Here is a 13,207-nt window from a genome sequence, read left to right on the forward strand (position 1 = left end):
TCCAGCCCTGCCCCCCAGCCAAGGCAGCATTCCACCTTCCTTTGTTCCTCTCCATGGGGGGTGTCTGGCCACTGGTTTGCATAGTGACTCATCCTGTTTTGCTGGGTCGTGGTACCCACAGCAGCCAGTGGGGGTTCCCCCAGAGCCAGCAGCATAGAAACCAGCCAGGTACCCCCACTACGTCACAGTTCTCCCCCCTCCGAGAGCGAACTGAGCAGGGTCACTCCGCTCGTGACCTAGGGAAGTTCGGGTCCTCTGAGTGGGAACCCGCCCTGGGGACATGGGTGCTCCCCTTGACTCGGGCCGGCCGTGGCGAGGCCCCACATGAATTGGCTTCCCTCTGTCCACTCGCCGCCCCGCTCCAGGGCGACTGGCGCAGGCCTGTCCTCGGGGGTCACACCCACCCTTCCGCTGGCCTTGATCTCTGGCCAGGGTCTCTCGGGCCGGGGCCATGAGCCCAGCGAGCCTTCTCTGGACAGCCAGGGCGGCTTCCACCCCCGATGCTCCATCCAGGGAGGTCTTCCCCTCCCATAACTCTCTCAGCAAGCCCAGAGGGTCTATCTGGGGTAGAGACCCCCAAGCCGCTTTCCTCCTGTCTTGGGCCTTCCCGCCCCTCTGGCAGGAGTCACAGGACCGGCAGTACCGCTGCACGGCTGTAAAGATTCCCGGCCAATAGAAGTGCTGGAGCAGCCTCAGCCGGGTGCTCCGGATCCCCCGGTGGCCCCCAACGGGGACATCGTGGGCCAAATACAGCAGCTTGAGGCGATACTTTCGGGGGACGACCAGCTGCCGCTGGACCCCCCATGCCCTCGCCTTCCTGGGGGAGAGCCACTCACGGAACAGGAGCCCACGCTCCCGCAGGAATCTCTCCTGGCCACCTCTCCCCCGGGGCTGAGCTGCACGGAGGCCAGCCTGGTCCCTCAGCCTCTGCAAGGAGGGGTCTGCCTGCACCTCAGCCTGGAATTCAGCCGCTGGGGCAGGGATCGGGACCTGTCCCCCACCTCTGCCTAGGTCCGGAGTCCCAGCCTGGCTGGACCCCGTGTCCACTGGGATGGGACCCTGAGGACGCTGCCAGGAGTCCTTCCCTGGACCCACGTTGTCAGCCCCCCGCTGGCTCTGGCTCCGGGTAGTGACTAGAGCCCGCTGGGATTCATGGGGCCACTCCTCTAGGTCGTTCCCCATCAGCACCTCGGTGGGCAAGTGCGGGTGCACCCCCACTTCCTTGAGGCCTTCCTTCGCCCCCCATTTCAGATGCACCCTGGCTACAGGCACCTTAAACGGGGACCCGTCTATGCCCTTCAGGGTCAGCTGCGCGTGGGGTAGTATCCGCTCCTGGGCCACTATGTCAGATCGGGCCAGAGTCACCTCCGCCCCCGTGTCCCAGAAGCCCGTCACCTTCCTACCATCCACCTCCAGGGGTATGAGGCACTCGCTCCGCAGGGGCCGTCCTGCCCCCACCCGGTACACGGAGAAATCCGCCTCCTGAGAATCAGACCTCCCAGGGGAGGTGCACTGAGCATCCTTCCCCTCTCTCTGAGCTGAGGTTTGCCTGCCAGCCCCTGCCTCTGGGGCAGCCTGCCCTTCCTCCCGCCCCAGCCAGTTAACCCTGGACAGTCCCAGGTCCTGGGACCTGGTGCACTGAGCCCTCTTGTGGCCTTTTTGCCCACAGCGATGGCAAGTTAGGCTTTGGGCTGTCTCTGTCCAGGCCCTGGCTGGTTCTCTGGGGCGCAGACGACCTGTTCCTTGGTCTCGCCCCGTAGTTGACTCCCTCCGTCGCTCAGCCGAGATCCGGTCTCTGCGCGGTTCCCTTTCTCTCCGGGACTCCCGTTCACACCCAGACCGGCTCTCCGTGAACTCATCCGCCAGTCTCCCGGCCTCCTGGGGGTTCTCTGGTCTCCGGTCCTTGAGCCACAGCCTCAGTTTGGGTGGGCACGCTTCATAGAACTGCTCCATCATGACCAGCTTGAGCAGCTCCTCTGCGGTCTGGGCTCCAACTCCAGACACCCACTTGCGGCAGTATTGCGCCAGGCGGGAGGCCTGGTCCACATAGGTCTCCCGTGGCCCTTTCTGTACCCCCCGGAACTTCTTCCTGTACATCTCGGGGGTCAGCCCGAACTTGTGCAGCAGGGCCTCCTTGACTCGGTTGTAATCCCCTGGCTGTAGGTCCTCCAGCTGACTGAGCACTCCGGCCGCCTCCTGGCTCAGTGCGGGGATGAGCTCCTGCAGCCAGTCAGCTGGGGGAACCCGTTGCAGTCCACAGGCCCTCTCAAAGGCACTGAGGAACCCGTCTATGTCACCCACGTCCTTCAGTTGGGCCACCACGGGCCTCTCCAAGCATCTGGCAGTCCTGGGACCCTGGGGCCCATCCGCACTTGGCGCAGCCGGTGCCCCGCCGGTTCTCCGCTCTGCCATGGCCAGCTCATGCTGCCGCTGCCTCTCTCGATCTTGGCGATCCCTCTCTCGGTCCTCTACTTCCAATTCCTTGATCCGCAGCTGGATCTCCAGCCGCCGCAGCTCTGCTTGGCTGGCCCCTGCCCTAGATGGGCTGCAGCTTGCAGGCCTCCTGGGGGAAGCTGTCTCATCTCTCCTGTGGGTTCCAGCGCTCCTCCCCCTCTCTGAGCCTGACACACTCTCAGGGGGGGTCTGGCTGCTTCCCCTGGGGACAAGATCCTGGCCCTGTGGCTGGTCGTTCTCTTCTAGCTGAGCAATCAGCTGGGCCTTGGTTGCTTTCTGCACAGGCAAGCCCCTCTCTCTGCACAGCTCCACCAGCTCTGCCTTCAAGAGTCGGGCGTAGGCCATCTGCCCGCTGGGCCCCTCGGTGCAGACTCACCAGTCTAGTGCTGCAGCGCCCCACGATTCCCAGGAACCGCTTCGCTCTGTCTCCAGCACGCCTGGCTCCAGGGCTCTTGCTTCTACTGCGCCTTGTCGCTCGCCGCTGGAAGCTTCATCCACGGGGTGCCGTGGATCCCACTCCTGACACCAGTGTGACGGCACGTTGGGGGTTCCCCGTCTCCTGCACCCCGAAATGGCACAAACAGACTGCACCAGCCAGTGGAATTGAGGGTGGTTTATTGCTCCTCCAGCACAGCGCAGCACAGATGTAATCTGGTCACAGGAACTTGGCTAGGATGCCTCAGGCCCCCTTGAGATGGGGGAGACTGGGCCCCTAAACTCCAGCTCCTCTCCCTAGGCTCTCCTCCATGCCCTCCGACAGCCAGCAACCAACTCCCTCACTTCCAGCCCTGCCCCCCAGCCAAGGCAGCATTCCACCTTCCTTTGTTCCTCTCCATGGGGGGTGTCTGGCCACTGGTTTGCATAGTGACTCATCCTGTTTTGCTGGGTCGTGGTACCCACAGCAGCCAGTGGGGGTTCCCCCAGAGCCAGCAGCATAGAAACCAGCCAGGTACCCCCACTACGTCACAGGAGGGCAGGAGCCGTGGGGCGCTGGAAGGTCCACGGCCCCTCCCAGCCTCCAACCCGCCAGGGCTGCTGGGCACCAGCCTGCACCTGCCACAGGCAGGCCGGCCCCAATCTGGCTCCTGCTGGGGCAGCCCGACCTGGCTGGATTGGGGGTCCCGGGCGGGAGCCGGGCCGAGTGGAGCCTCCAGTCAGGCTCCCCGGGGGGGGGGGTCGCTCAGCAGGGTCTGCGGTGACCAGGTCTGGGTGGCCCTCCCCTGTGTGATGAGATGTGACAGGGCAGCTGGCGGGTGCGGCCGGCCCCCCGGCGTGGGGCGCCCCCGCGGGACGTAGCGCTCCTGGCTGCTTCTCTCTCGCCACCCCTCGGGGCCTGTGTCCCTGGGCAGGGAGCTGGGCACCCCCGTAGGGCCCCTGGGCAGCGATGTGGGGCAGGGGCAGGAGACGGTTAACTGGGGGGATGTGAGCATGAGGGGCTCCCTCGGGGGGCAGCACAGGATGGTGGGGCGAGGGACATGCACCCAGAGGGCACCCGCTGCTGGGCACAGCCCCTGGCAGAGCGTGAAGGGCAGAGTCTGCGGTTGTGAGGCGAAGGGCTCCAGAGGAAAGCGGGTGTGTGTGTGTGTGTGTGTGTGTGTGTTTTGTGTGTGCGCATTGTGTGTGTGTATTTGTGCGCGTTGTGTGTGTGTGCGTGTTTTGTGAGTGTGTCTGTGTGTGCGCGCATTGTGTGTATTTGTGCACATTGTGTGTCTGCGTGTTTTGTGCACGTTGTGTGTGTGTGTATTTGTGGGTTGTGTGTGTGTGTGTGTGCATTGTGTGTGTTGTGTGTGTGTGTATTTGTGGGTTGTGTGTGTGTGTATTTGTGTGTACTGTGTTTGTGTGTATTTGTGGGTTGTGTGTGTATTTGTGTGTTTGTGTGTGTGTGTGTGTGTGTGCACCTCTCCTAGGAAGACCCCGGGCGGGCGAGTGTGCAGGTGGTGGAGAAGCAGCCGCCTTCACCTTGCGATTTGCAGATGCGCGTTCTCCCACGCGGTCAGGAAAAGGGGAAGCCGCAGGCGGGCCAGGTGGGTCAGTCGCAGGCTGCAGCAGGAGGGTTCGTGGCCTCCTGCCGGTGCCTTTCTTCAGGAGCTTGGCGGCAAAAGGGGAAGCGCCTTTGTTCGGCGGCTAGGGAGGGGCCGGCTGACTCGCAGGCTCTTCGGCCAGGGGCTGCAGCGCCCGGGTTTTCCAGCAGTGCGGGAATAGATAGAACTTAGCAAGGGCAACATTTAGCAAGCCCCCCCCCCCCCCCGCCCCCTGCCAAAACGGGGACCCTGGATTTCACACTTGAGGGCTGCTCAAAGCCCACGCCTGGCGCCAGAGGCGGGTGTTCTTGAAAAAGGGGTGAAAGGGATTAACCCAGAGCTGACCACAAAGGGATCTCCCCAAGGGGCGCGTGGGATTCAGTGGGGTAGACGCAACACAGAGCACGTGGGAAAATATCATCCCAGCTCTCGAGGAAACGGCCGGGGTCTGACGTAGCTGTTCCCACTCGAGAAGAGACCCTGCGACCCTGGGAATAGCGCCCTGGACACATCCCCACGGGCAGTGACAGCCTCAAAGCTCCTGTAACCCCCTTCTCCCTCCCCGGTTACTCGGGACAGGTCACACCCACAGCTGGGCCTGGGCGCCGGATGCCTCCACCTGGCTGGCCCTGTGCACACTTCCTGGTGTGCCTTGGGAGCCTCCCGGAATACAGCTATTCCCGCAATGCTCCACATCTACCCCCAGGACAACTACTGCAAATTCGAAACAATAGACACCCCATTGATTGCATTGGAATGAACACGCCTGCCCCTGCAACAAGCATCCGATTGCACTGCCTGGCTCCCGGGAAGGGCCGCAGCGCGCCTGCCGTCCAGGGAGCAAGGTGAGGCTGAGGGTGGGACGCTGGCGGGAAACCACTGTGGGAGGAACGAAGGAGGCTCCACGGAACCGCATCTTTACAGGAAGCAGCATGAGGAGGTTCCCACGGAAACCCGTCTGGCCCAACGAAGGGCCACAAACTCCGACCTGCACGGCCAAACGGGCCACAGAGCACGTTGCTAACGGCTCAAACGGTGGCGGCTTTTTCCACCTCCCCCCTTTGTCTCTCCTGGGGGAAGAGCCTTGTTCCCTGCCCAGGCTGGGACTGGGTGTCTGGGCCATACACATACGGGTGAGTCAGTGGGAATCGCAGCCCAGCGCAGGGGACCCTGGGGTACAGAGCAGACAGCCCCCCACTACGTCACGTGGGGGAGTCAGTGGGAATCGCACAGCCCAGCGCAGGGGGACCCCGGGCACAGAGCAGACAGCCCCCCACTACGTCATGTGGGGGAGTCAGTGGGAATCGCAGCCCAGCGCAGGGGGAACCCCGGGCACAGAGCAGACAGCCCCCCACTACGTCATGTGGGGGAGTCAGTGGGAATCGCAGCCCAGCGCAGGGGGGCCCCGGGGCACAGAGCAGACAGCCCCCCACTACGTCACGTGGGGGAGTCAGTGGGAATCGCACAGCCCAGCGCAGGGGGGCCCCGGGCACAGAGCAGACAGCCCCCCACTACGTCACGTGGGGGAGTCAGTGGGAATCGCAGCCCAGCGCAGGAGGGCCCCGGGGCACAGAGCAGACAGCCCCCCACTACGTCACGTGGGGGAGTCAGTGGGAATCGCAGCCCAGCGCAGGGGACCCCGGGCACAGAGCAGACAGCCCCCCACTACGTCACATGGGGGAGTCAGTGGGAATCGCAGCCCAGCGCAGGGGGACCCCGGGCACAGAGCAGACAGCCCCCCACTACGTCACGTGGGGGAGTCAGTGGGAATCGCAGCCCAGCGCAGGGGGGCCCCGGGGACAGAGCAGACAGCCCCCCACTACGTCACATGGGGGAGTCAGTGGGAATCGCAGCCCAGCGCAGGGGACCCCGGGGACAGAGCAGACAGCCCCCCACTACGTCACGTGGGGGAGTCAGTGGGAATCGCAGCCCAGCGCAGGGGGCCCCGGGGACAGAGCAGACAGCCCCCCACTACGTCACGTGGGGGAGTCAGTGGGAATCGCAGCCCAGCGCAGGGGGGCCCTGGGGACAGAGCAGACAGCCCCCCACTACGTCACGTGGGGGAGTCAGTGGGAATCGCACAGCCCAGCGCAGGGGGGCCCCGGGCACAGAGCAGACAGCCCCCCACTACGTCACGTGGGGGAGTCAGTGGGAATCGCACAGCCCAGCGCAGGGTGACCCCGGGGACAGAGCAGACAGCCCCCCACTACGTCACGTGGGGGAGTCAGTGGGAATCGCACAGCCCAGCGCAGGGGGACCCCGGGCACAGAGCAGACAGCCCCCCACTACGTCACGTGGGGGAGTCAGTGGGAATCGCACAGCCCAGCGCAGGGGGCCCCGGGGACAGAGCACACAGCCCCCCACTACGTCACGTGGGGGAGTCAGTGGGAATCGCACAGCCCAGCGCAGGGGGGCCCTGGGCACAGAGCACACAGCCCCCCACTACGTCACGTGGGGGAGTCAGTGGGAATCGCACAGCCCAGCGCAGGGGGGCCCCGGGCACAGAGCAGACAGCCCCCCACTACGTCACGTGGGGGAGTCAGTGGGAATCGCAGCCCAGCGCAGGGGGACCCCGGGCACAGAGCAGACAGCCCCCCACTACGTCACGTGGGGGAGTCAGTGGGAATCGCACAGCCCAGCGCAGGGGGCCCCGGGGACAGAGCACACAGTCCCCCACTACGTCACGTGGGGGAGTCAGTGGGAATCGCACAGCCCAGCGCAGGGGGGCCCTGGGCACAGAGCAGACAGCCCCCCACTACGTCACGTGGGGGAGTCAGTGGGAATCGCACAGCCCAGCGCAGGGGGCCCCGGGGACAGAGCACACAGCCCCCCACTACGTCACGTGGGGGAGTCAGTGGGAATCGCACAGCCCAGCGCAGGGGGGCCCCGGGCACAGAGCAGACAGCCCCCCCTTACGTCACGTGGGGGAGTCAGTGGGAATCGCAGCCCAGCGCAGGGGGGCCCCGGGGACAGAGCAGACAGCCCCCCACTACGTCACGTGGGGGAGTCAGTGGGAATCGCACAGCCCAGCGCAGGGGGACCCCGGGGACAGAGCAGACAGCCCCCCACTACGTCACGTGGGGGAGTCAGTGGGAATCGCAGCCCAGCGCAGGGGGGCCCCGGGGACAGAGCAGACAGCCCCCCACTACGTCACGTGGGGGAGTCAGTGGGAATCGCACAGCCCAGCGCAGGGGGGCCCCGGGCACAGAGCAGACAGCCCCCCCTTACGTCACGTGGGGGAGTCAGTGGGAATCGCAGCCCAGCGCAGGGGGGCCCCGGGGACAGAGCAGACAGCCCCCCACTACGTCACGTGGGGGAGTCAGTGGGAATCGCACAGCCCAGCGCAGGGGGACCCCGGGGACAGAGCAGACAGCCCCCCCTTACGTCACGAACGGCTCCACCATTTGCCAAAACTGGATGCTTTTCCCTGCCCAAAGTTGCCTTGTACAGTAAACTTGCTCCCTGTTGTCAAGGTCCTCGGGGCGCGTCTCCACAGCTCCCTTAGTTCAAAACAAGGCAGGTTTGGCAACACAACAGCCCAGTGTAGACCGGACCCGGATACCAGCTTTGGAGTCGTTTCTTTACTGCTTCTCCTGGCTCCCAAGCGAATTAGTAACCGCTGTCCCCTCCCAGGGCTGTACGGTACGGCCCCCGCCATCACCAGGGCAGGTGTCCCACGGCCTTCCACTTCCAAATGTGCCGACATCCAGCGGGGCTGCAGGCTGGACGTTGATTACAACGTTCCCATTAACACTGATTTGTTTGTAACCAATGTTTCCACATCGTCCCCCCTTCTTAGTCATTGAACCTTGTGCTCTGCATGGTTTTCAAGTTCATTCTTTTCATTTCCACCCTTGTGTCCTGTGCGTCTTTGGCCTTTAACTCCATCCTTGCCACGGGATGAGACCGGCTTTCCTTGCCCTCTGCCTGTCAGACACTGGTTTCTGGAAGTGTAGTCACAGTGCGTATTAACCCTTTGCTGCCTAATGCAAACTAACACAATCCACAACAACACTAGCACTTACACAAACACCACAAGACAAATACACAAGCTTTGGCGCGACGGTAGAGCCAGGGTATTTTAGGTCCTTCTTCCGCTGGCACCAGCTTCTTCTGATTTTATGAAAGACACAAAGAACATTTTTCTACCCTCTTGTGTGTGTGTGGGGGGGGGTGACGGATTATTGTTTAAAAGACTCTTTTCATTTGCAAAGCTCCTTGCTGCTGGCTGTAATGAATCCCATATGCTTACCGGTGTTCTGTTCTGCAGGCAGGCCAGGTTCTGCCCTTTAAGGGCTTAGGGCGAATTATCCCACCGTTGTCATCAAATTCAGGAGGTGGGGTCCCTCAGTTTCCCTCTGACACAGCGGGCCAGGTGAGTACGTTTCTCTGCTGTGTTGTTCTATGTTTATTCACCGACAATAGCCAAGAAGCATTGTGACTGTGATTGTGTGTTTTAGCATGAGGTGTTTCCAGTCACCGTTTCAGCACGCTTCACGATTGGTCTTTTACAAACATCATTAGTACCGAGCTACTCGTGAACTTTCAGTGTATCCCGTGTTAAACAGCAAGCGCATCAAATGGTTCCAGGCCCTCCTGAAACCTGGGCAGAGCGTGACGTGAACTGTCCATCGGGTCTGGAGGAATGAAAAGGGCCGGGTGTCGTGCTCACAGGCAGACTCTCTATTGTATCTTTCCAGATTTCAGTGCTGGTTACACCCTGGAAAGGGAGACAGGCCTCTCGGGCGTCTGCCCCGCCCCAGCGCTGGTTACACCTGGAAAGGGAGACAGGCCCCTCGGGCATCTGCCCCGCCCCAGCGCTGGTTACACCTGGACAGGGAGACAGGCCTCTCGGGCATCTGCCCCGCCCCAGCACTGGTTACACCTGGACAGGGAGACAGGCCTCTCGGGCATCTGCCCCGTCCCAGCGCTGGTTACACCTGGAAAGGGAGACAGGCCCCTCGGGCATCTGCCCCGCCCCAGCACTGGTTACACCTGGAAAGAGAGACAGGCCCCTCGGGCATCTGCCCCGCCCCAGCGCTGGTTACACCTGGAAAGAGAGACAGGCCCCTCGGGCATCTGCCCCGCCCCAGCGCTGGTTACACCTGGAAAGAGAGACAGGCCCCTCGGGCATCTGCCCCGCCCCAGCGCTGGTTACACCTGGACAGGGAGACAGGCCCCTCGGGCATCTGCCCCGCCCCAGCGCTGGTTACACCTGGAAAGGGAGACAGGCCTCTCGGGCGTCTGCCCCGTCCCAGCGCTGGTTACACCTGGAAAGGGAGACAGGCCCCTCGGGCATCTGCCCCGCCCCAGCACTGGTTACACCTGGAAAGAGAGACAGGCCCCTCGGGCATCTGCCCCGCCCCAGCGCTGGTTACACCTGGAAAGAGAGACAGGCCCCTCGGGCATCTGCCCCGCCCCAGCGCTGGTTACACCTGGAAAGAGAGACAGGCCCCTCGGGCATCTGCCCCGCCCCAGCGCTGGTTACACCTGGACAGGGAGACAGGCCCCTCGGGCATCTGCCCCGCCCCAGCGCTGGTTACACCTGGAAAGGGAGACAGACCCCTCGGGCATCTGCCCCGCCCCAGCGCTGGTTACACCTGGAAAGAGAGACAGGCCCCTCGGGCATCTGCCCCGCCCCAGCGCTGGTTACACCTGGACAGGGAGACAGGCCCCTCGGGCATCTGCCCCGCCCCAGCGCTGGTTACACCTGGACAGGGAGACAGGCCCCTCGGGCATCTGCCCCGCCCCAGCGCTGGTTACACCTGGACAGGGAGACAGGCCCCTCGGGCATCTGCCCCGCCCCAGCGCTGGTTACACCTGGACAGGGAGACAGGCCCCTCGGGCATCTGCCCCGTCCCAGCGCTGGTTACACCTGGACAGGGAGACAGGCCTCTCGGGCATCTGCCCCGCCCCAGCGCTGGTTACACCTGGAAAGAGAGACAGGCCTCTCGGGCATCTGCCCCGCCCCAGCACTGGTTACACCTGGAAAGAGAGACAGGCCCCTCGGGCATCTGCCCCGCCCCAGCGCTGGTTACACCTGGAAAGGGAGACAGGCCCCTCGGGCATCTGCCCCGCCCCAGCGCTGGTTACACCTGGACAGGGAGACAGGCCCCTCGGGCATCTGCCCCGCCCCAGCACTGGTTACACCTGGAAAGAGAGACAGGCCCCTCGGGCATCTGCCCCGCCCCAGCGCTGGTTACACCTGGACAGGGAGACAGGCCTCTCGGGCATCTGCCCCGCCCCAGCGCTGGTTACACCTGGACAGGGAGACAGGCCTCTCGGGCATCTGCCCCGCCCCAGCGCTGGTTACACCTGGACAGGGAGACAGGCCCCTCGGGCATCTGCCCCGTCCCAGCGCTGGTTACACCTGGACAGGGAGACAGGCCTCTCGGGCATCTGCCCCGCCCCAGCGCTGGTTACACCTGGACAGGGAGACAGGCCCCTCGGGCATCTGCCCCGCCCCAGCACTGGTTACACCTGGAAAGAGAGACAGGCCCCTCGGGCATCTGCCCCGCCCCAGCGCTGGTTACACCTGGACAGGGAGACAGGCCTCTCGGGCATCTGCCCCGCCCCAGCGCTGGTTACACCTGGACAGGGAGACAGGCCTCTCGGGCATCTGCCCCGCCCCAGCGCTGGTTACACCTGGACAGGGAGACAGGCCCCTCGGGCATCTGCCCCGCCCCAGCGCTGGTTACACCTGGAAAGGGAGACAGGCCCCTCGGGCATCTGCCCCGCCCCAGAGCTGGTTACACCTGGACAGGGAGACAGGCCCCTCGGGCATCTGCCCCGCCCCAGAGCTGGTTACACCTGGACAGGGAGACAGGCCTCTCGGGCGTCTGCCCCGCCCCAGCGCTGGTTGGGGCCGTGGGCCTGGTTTGGGTGTCATGGCCCTGGTGTGCGTTGGCCTGCGGGGTGGGGCCGGTGACCAGCTCTGGGGAGGGCCAGTGGCCCCGGGATACGAGGATCTGCTGGGAACAGGAGGGAATGGCCCGGGGGGGGGGGAGGGGTGTCACTGGAATCTGGATTCTCCCCACTTTGCATTAATTATCCCTTCGGGCTCCCACCCGATTTCTAGAGCCAGGAGCTTCCTGCCCCCTCCCCGCCCGGGCCCAGCAAGTGGCGGCTAATCCCTGAGTCCGAGCGCTCGGATTGCAGCCCCGAGCTCTCCGCTCCAGCCCCGCACGGCTGGGAAACCCGGGCGCTGCGAGTCAGCCGGCCCCTGCCGAGCCGCGGAGCAAAGGCGCTTCCCCTTTGCTGCCAAGCTCCCGGAGAAAGGCACCCGCAGGAGGCCACGAACCCTCTTCCTGCAGCCTGCCACCGACCCGCCCGGCCCACGCGGCTTCCCCTTTTCCTGGCCGCGCAGCCGCCTGCGAGTCACAGGGCGGAGGGGCTGCTTCTCCACCACTGGCTCACGCGCCCGCCCGTGGTCTTCCCGGGAGAGACAAGCACACAAACACACAATGCACACAAATACACACAATGCACACACACAACACGCACACACACACAACATGCACAAATATACACAATGTGCACAAATATACACAATGCACACACATACAACGCACACAAACACACAACACGCACACACACACACAACGTGCACAAATACACACACACACAATGTGCACAAATATACACGTAATGCACACACAACACCCACGCACACAATGCGTGCACACACACACAACACATGCAGACACACACAACGCGCGCAGACACACACAATGCACACACACACAACGTGCACACATGCACACAATGCTCACACACACAATGCACACACACACACAACGTGCACACACAATGCTCACACACACACAATGCTCACACACACAACGTGCACACACAATGCTCACACACACAATGCACACACACACAACGTGCACACACAATGCACACATGCACGCAATGCTCACACACACACAATGCACACACACACACAACGTGCACACACAATGCTCACACACACACAATGCACACACACACAACGTGCACACACAATGCTCACACACACACAATGCTCACAGACACAACACACGCAGACACACAACGCCATGTCACATCTCATCACACAGGGGAGGGCCACCCAGACCTGCTCACCGCAGGCCCTGCCGAGCGACCCCCCTCCGGGGAGCCTGAGTGGATCGGGGGTCCGGGGCGGGCGCCAGCCAGGGGAGCAGAGGGAATCCCGGTGGAGCGGATGCAGCCTTGGATGCAGGCAGAGCGCCCGGTGCTCGCGGGTGGGGGGGTCCCGACCGCGGCTCCCCAGATCCGTTCAGGGCGACGGGCGGGCCCAGGGGGCGCCCCACAGCGGGCGGCGCAGGGACTGGCCTGTCGGGCGGGGGGCTCCTAATGCGGAGACCGGCTGGGCCTGGACTGAAACAGGCCGGCTAGGGCCCGGGCTGGGCGGGGGCCGGCCGGAGCAGAGGTTTCCCATTGGGCCGTGCTCTCTGCTCTCCGCCCCACAGGTCACTGTGGTGCGTGCTGTGGAAAGACCCCCCCCCCCCCCGCGTGCTCAGGGGAGGTCTGCCTGGCCCATCTTCCACGCAAATGGGGGGTCCCGACCCTGTCACCCTTGGCCGAGGGGCTGGGGGGATCTGCCCTGCCTCCTTGCTTGTGTATCCGCCCCCCGGTGCAAGCTGAGGCCGGAGGGGGCCCCTATGAGGCCTACGCGGGGTCCCGCAGGCCCTGGAGACCTGGGCCCCTCCCGACGGCACTTCCCAGGG

The sequence above is a fragment of the Pelodiscus sinensis genome, unplaced genomic scaffold, assembly GCF_049634645.1.
Source record: "Pelodiscus sinensis isolate JC-2024 unplaced genomic scaffold, ASM4963464v1 ctg105, whole genome shotgun sequence".
In the NCBI taxonomy this organism is placed as follows: domain Eukaryota; kingdom Metazoa; phylum Chordata; order Testudines; family Trionychidae; genus Pelodiscus; species Pelodiscus sinensis.